At 38.4% G+C, this 6,981-nt stretch overlaps 1 protein-coding gene across 1 annotated transcript in view; it reads left to right on the top strand.

The window, feature by feature from the left end:
* Positions 1 to 621: 621 nt before the first annotated feature.
* Positions 622 to 6,981, top strand: part of LOC136855697 (caspase Dronc-like) — a 429,110-nt gene continuing 422,750 nt past the window's right edge. The window contains exon 1 of the mRNA XM_067133013.1: positions 622 to 960. The gene's annotated coding sequence lies outside the window, so the exon portion shown is untranslated. The remainder of the gene's footprint in view (positions 961 to 6,981) is intronic.

Below are 6,981 nucleotides of genomic sequence, written 5' to 3'. Positions count from 1 at the left end.
AACTGAGAGTAACCATGCTTTGCTTACCTATGAAATGTTACTCCATTTTGTCTAGAAGGATTTCTATAGCTATTTCTGCCATTATAAGCTAAGCAATGCAACGGCAAGAAGATAATGAACAAAAAAAGGTACCTTACAAGCTTAGCAACGGCTCAACTTCCGAGTCACACCAGATTAGATCGCAGATCACATCTCCAGTCATTACCGATTCTTTTAAGAAAGGCTCGTATTTATAGACGTCATTTCTCAATAATGCCACTACTGCTATGACTCCTACGAGCATCAATGCCCATAGGGCGCGTGCTTTTTCGTACACTACCACAATCCACTCCTGTCAAGTGATAACTGACATTTCTTCGTTGGAAGGGAGCCTTTCAAGCAGGCTCCCTTCCAAAGACTCACTTATATATTTACTCAAAAGGCTAATTTATTCTTATTCTACGGATAATATACTTCGTAAGTGTTGGAAACGTGATTTTACATCAAATTGTGAAGGTTTCTCCTTTAAAACAATTTTTTACTTGACGCTGTAACCCTCTGCTAACATAGTTGCTTTCTAGAGTCGTATAATTTAAGTGTTCTTGGCGGGAAAATGTCAGTTTTCCCTTGACTGGAGTGAAGTGCAGTACCGCGTCAGTAGCTCTCGCCCCTAATGCTCGTTGGAGCCATAATAGTGGCATTAACGAGGACTGATGTCTTAATACGAGTCTTTCTTAAAGTGCCCAACCTGAATTTGGACGGACGAGTCGTCCCCATAGAGAATAAATGATAACTGGAGATGTGATCTATCCGGCACTGCTAATTTGGCGTGACTTATGGCGTTTAAAGAGCGCCTGGGAACCGCGGAAGTCGCCACCTTGTTTTCGTTCATTATCTTCTATAACGGTGGACTGCGCTGTTCATAATGACAGGAGCATCTGTGGGAATCCTTCTAGAGAAAATTAAAGTAACATTTCACTGGTAAGCAAAGCATTTTTACTTAAAAGTTACTCTAAATCTTGTGCTAGGCAGTTGATGTCTTGGTGTGGATACCGTTTTCTCCGTTAGCATGTTCTATATCCGCAGCATATTGCTGTGGCACGTGGGTGCAGTGGGGATTCCAGTTCTGGAATCAGAACATCGTTTATTTTTATGTAGACCACATAATTTAGAGTAGTAATTGTCGTGCTCGTTATGAAAAAGGCTTAAGCAGTAAACAGGTGTATATAATCTCTTGGTCGTTTCAACTAGCCTCGTCTTCCAGACCTGTTTCTGTGAGGCGCAAGAATTTTCCTGTATTTTGTCTGTCATTAAGGATTCCTTGCAGTATGTAGGCCCGTAGGATGCTGTCTGTGCCCGTCAGTTTTTGTGTTTTAGACATTTAAAGGCAGCGTCAGAATTTTGTTTAATAAAATGCATTTTATCAAATGTGGTTTCTCAACGAGATTCCGAAAAGTCGCATAAACAAACGGCAGAAAACTGCTTCTGTCATTCGATTTCAAGTCAAAATAGTCATGTATTTCTTTATGAGTAACGAATCTCGGTTCAATTCAAGTTTCATCAAACGGTACGTCTCACAGATTGGTAATAAACACTGAAGTTTGGCATCCTAGGGTAGACCTACGCCCTCAAGCTGCTCCTTTTGTAAAATGCTATATCGCTTAAACTTTATTCCAAATACAGCTTAATTTCGGATATATCAACTTACTCTATGGTAAAAGTTATCAACTCATAATGCCAAAGAAACAGATAGCCTTTAAGAATGGTAATAACAAAGAGGAAAATGCGTGGCCAGGCAAACGCTAGGCCTATGCCTATGGCTTCGCCAGGTATCTTAATTGGCAGGTCCTACTTTTTACAATTTTTTATTCCTAATAAGTCAATATTACTTTCTTATGGTAGTCCTCATTTAACAGTTGTCTCAAATTATCCCAAAGCCTTAGAATAGAGAGGCATGACTACTAACTTACGGTGTCGTAGGTTTTTTTGCAAGACGCTTAGCATGGCGAGAAAAAACCATATATTGCTTAAATGTATTTTCGCCAAACACTGCTTCCGCAAATACTCGAGTAGCTAAACATGCTAAACAAAATGCAATTTGCTGAAGAAATGTGATAACGCCTTCACACTGAAGCTATTTTCTGATTGCCATGAAAAAACGCATGACGGTGGGTAGGCCTATAGGCAATAGTTCGCGTCAACATGTTTTTAAACCTATAAAAGTGATACATGAGGGTAATAGTATATATATATATATATATATATATATATATATATATATATATATAAAATATATATTTTAAAAACATGTTACCATGAACCATAGCTTCTAGGCACACCTACCGCCAAGCATTTTTAATGACAGTCAGGAAATAGCATCAGTGTGAAGGTGGTGTCACGTTTCTTCAGGAAACTGCATTTTGTTTAGCATGTTTAGCTACTCCGATATTTCTGGAAGCATTGTTTAGCGAAAATACATTTAAGCAGCATGTGATTTTTGCCCGCCATGCTAAGCGTCTCGCAAACAAATCGACGACGTCGTAAGTTAGCAATCTTGTCTCTCTGTTCTATGGAAAAATACTTTGGGAGAACTGTTAAATGAAGACTACTATAAGAAAGCAATTTTGACTTATTTGGAAGACACAGTTTTAAAAAGAAGGACCTGTCAATGGAGAAACTGGCAAGCTAGGTCTAGCTTTTCCTGGGCAAGATTTTTTCTTTGTTATAATCGTTCTTAAAGGCTATGTTTCTCTTTGGTGTGATGAATTGATAACTTTTACCATAGAGATATTTGATGTATCCAGAATTAAATTGTACTTAGAATAAATTTTAAACCGAATATATATTATTATATATATACTGTATATGTATATATATATATATATATATATATATATATATATATATATATATATATATATATATATATATATATATAAAGTTATATGAAGGGAAACTGAAATATTGGAGATGCCTAGAGCATCTCATATATATATATATATATATATATATATATATATATATATATATATATATATATATATATATATATATATATATATATATATATATGAGCGCTTTCATTAAACGAGAGAAGGAACACGTAATATGCTGCCTTAGTGTTTCGTCAATATAGTATAGAACTGCGTGCTAGGCCAGGTGTTTCATTGCGAGGTCAGACTCTCTGCGAGGTCAGCCTCTCGCCAGGGAGATCGCCACTCCATGTCACTGACTTTCTAGGTCTTTCTCGCTCTCTTAATTAGGAGTTTTTTTTCCTCCTTTGCCTAAATATGAGTCTGTATGAAAACTTATTAAGTTTTTTGTTCGCTAAGTTACAAATAAAAACAAGTAGAAAATTCGCCGAAGTTTCTTCGGCATAATCGAGTTTTCTGTACCGCGTGTAATGCTGTATGAAACTCTCAGCCGCGGCCTTTGAAACTCTCAGCCGCGGCCCATGAAACTTTCAGCCACGGCCTGATGGTGGCCTGTGTTGTTGGCACCTATAGCAGTGCCAGACGCCCTCTAGCCTCAGTGGCTTTCAAGATCTGAGGAGGACGGACAGACAAAAAACTAAAAGAATCTTCATTAGTCCTTCTTTGGTGGATAATATAGAATGTAAACTAAAGAAAAGAGCGTTTCAGAAAAATGTTTCTGAGGAATTATGTCAAATGGGTAAAGACTTGTTCAGAGAGTTTAAATTCCGGAATGAGTGCGAATTCCCAAACCGCTCTTACATAGTGATTTACCGCCTCGCTCTTTGGGAGTTGTGAGACCTGAGAGAAACCTTGTGGTTCTCAAGTGACTTATAATGACAAGTAGACATTGCTCTCGATGGTTAATCGGAAGCGTATGATAAGTATGTTAATGACCTAATTGCGTCCAAATAGATTGCCTTAGTATTACAGACTTTCATCAGAGCAATAACACTTGCATATTCAAATAGAAGGATAAACAGATCGCGTACAACCACATTAAAACTTCGTCAGATTTATCGTCGATATGCCACGTCATCCTCCCTGACGAACCGACTCGTAAGATATTAGGTCTTGTACCTCTCAGGCAATCGTCTTTTCAGTATCCAAGTTATTGAAGCTTTACATTGGCGTTGTGCATTCGTAAACTGAATGTCTTCATGCACAGGGAGCTTCCCTCCTCATTGCCGACAGGAGACATTCAAAGGTAACGCTTCTCACCGTTAACTTTGTTTCGTCTTTTCCACTGTTAGTTCTCTCACTACGGCCTGAGGGTATCTTTAGTTTCCATAGGATTTGTCTGTCCACTGCCGGAGAAAGTCATTATTTTTAACCATGTGGCCAGGAAAGACTTGTTAGGCTATCAGATATTCTAGTTGCAAATGTAAATGCCACGAAATTTCAGGGTATGAAATATTCAGCAGGCGTTTCAATCTATCTGTCTATAATAATAATATCCGAGTGGATCTTGTTTGTCCTCTCCCCGGGTGACAGTAGGGGAGACATGATACAGCCACCCACCCCTTGCAAAACGGTTTGGCGGCCCCGGGTGGGGCAGGATAGGTAGGGGAACGGGAGGGTAGAGGAGACATCCAACCTCCTCCTACTAACCTGTTTGTCTTCCCAGGATGGGGGAGGGGTATGGAGGGGATCGGGAGGTACAGTAAAACGAATGAAAGGGTTTGCAACTCAGGGCCGAAGGCACGCTGCAAAGAACCTTTAGTAATGCCTACAGTGCACCCCGTGAGGTGCACTGACACTGACGGCGCTAGTTCCCTACGGGGTGTTTCTCAAGTTGCTGAAAATTTTATCTATAAACCTATTTATTTGTATGTTAGATAAAATGCATATAGTAGCATGTATAAAAATGTATACTTTTAAATATAACAAATTACAGGCAATACAGTCTCGACAAACTGCTTTCAGTGCCCTTTTAACTCGCGAATGGAAAGGCCTAGTACCCGATTACCACACAATGGTTTAACCAGCTGACAGGAAAGATGATTTTGCTATTAGTCTTTTTGGTTAAGTCATGAAAATTGGGTGATCCAAGCCTGTGCAAGAGGAACATTAGGTAAAGTGTTCAGCTCAAGAAAGTAATATGAATCTACTCGATTTTTTTCGCAGTTAATTTTACGTTCAGTCAGAATACCATGTGATATGTAAATGAACCTGATGTTTTTCATCTTTATAGCGTGTTTGCTGGAGAATGTTGTTAAAATGGTTATGGCAAATAAGACATTTATTGGCGCGAGATACGTGGAAGAGTTAGGAGAAAGAAAGAACACGAATGGTGTCTTGGGGTGCGCTCGAAGAATCTGGTATCATCTGTAGGTCAGTTTGAAACAAAGCTAATGCGCGTGTGTGTGTGTGTGTATGTATCTGACAGTAAGTCGTAGCACATCTGCCTAACAAAGATATAGAAGAGCTGGCATGGTTGCAAACGAGACGATCTTATTGAAACTATTGCTTATTTGTCATAATAATAATAGTTTTGAACGACTTGATGCAAAGATGCGAGTCCGTTTCAGGTATGACTAGAATGACATCAGAAATGACTGCTCAAACCGGAGCAATTATTTCAGAAAATACACGATGGAATATGCTAACGCTGATATTTTTAAACTTGGCCAAGAGCAACTGAACCAGAAAACCGATTTAGGTTAATGACGTACTGATTAGGCTAACTCATGGAAAACCATTAGCGTATAACCATGGGCACGGGATATGCTAAGTGGTGCCTTTCAACTGACTCATAGGTCAACCCCATTTATTAACTTTGATTGCTGCCTGATATCAGACTGCGTTGAAAAGGATTCAACTAAAATCAATGTTTTTATTTTTTTATTTTTTGTATCCGTACCATATTCGTAACACCTGACATGTTTTCAGACTAAAAGAGAGAAATGATGAAATTTTACATTCTCGTTAACATTGGGAGGAGTTCATCTTAATCTCAATATCTAATTTCGGCGCTTATTGACCTGAAAATATGAAACTGTGACAATGCATTTGTGGTCTGCTGTGGTAACTCAAAAACAGCCTCTCGTTTTCCACTCTCGAATAGAAATAAGCTTCACTCTGACAGGAACGAGTTTCACTCTAAAGCAGAAATAAGTCTCACTCTAAAACAGAAATAAGTTTCACTCTAAAGCAGAAATAAGTCTCACTCTAAAACAGAAATAAGTTTCACTCTAAAGCAGAAATAAGTCTCACTCTAAAACAGAAATAAGTTTCACTCTAAAACGGCAATAAAATAAGCTAAGGGGGCAGCTACTATGTACAAATAACATGGCATTTGGGGCTCCAGGCAATCATACAGACAGACGGCCAGATCGATTGGGGGGAAATTTCAGGCCATTCAAATTTAAATGAGGATTTGATTGCAAACGTAAAACTGTTATTAATAACACTTGCTGCATATGTACACGGACCAGAGATTGACTGCTATTCAGGAAGCTGATTGGTTCACCTTTCTATCACGAAAGACGCAAAACACAAACATCTGATAATATCATCATTTAGTCCCATTGAGTGTAGGCAAATGGGGATAGGTCTTTTTAATATTTGATTTAACCGGACGCCAAAATACTGAGTAATTAGATATATAGATAGTCAGATAAACAGATAGTTAAATAGACAGGTAAACAGAGAGAGAGAGAGAGAGAGAGAGAGAGAGAGAGAGAGAGAGAGAGAGAGAGAGAGAGAGAGAGAGAGAGATATTTGATTTAGCGGGACGCCAAAATACTGAGTAATTAGATATACAGATAGTCAGATAAACAGATAGTTAAATAGACAGGTAAAGAGAGAGAGAGAGAGAGAGAGAGAGAGAGAGAGATATTTGATTTAGAAACAGATAGTTAAATAGACAGGTAAAGAGAGAGAGAGAGAGAGAGAGAGAGAGAGAGAGAGAGATATTTGATTTAACAAAATACTGAGAATTAGATATATAGATAGTCAGATAAACAGATAGTTAAATGCTGAGAGAGAGAGAGAGAGAGAGAGAGAGAGAGAGAGAGAGAGAGAGAGA

Source organism: Macrobrachium rosenbergii, chromosome 32 (genome assembly GCF_040412425.1).
Source record: "Macrobrachium rosenbergii isolate ZJJX-2024 chromosome 32, ASM4041242v1, whole genome shotgun sequence".
Taxonomy (NCBI): Eukaryota; Metazoa; Arthropoda; class Malacostraca; order Decapoda; family Palaemonidae; genus Macrobrachium; species Macrobrachium rosenbergii.
This window is presented reverse-complemented; position numbering and strand designations above follow the sequence as displayed.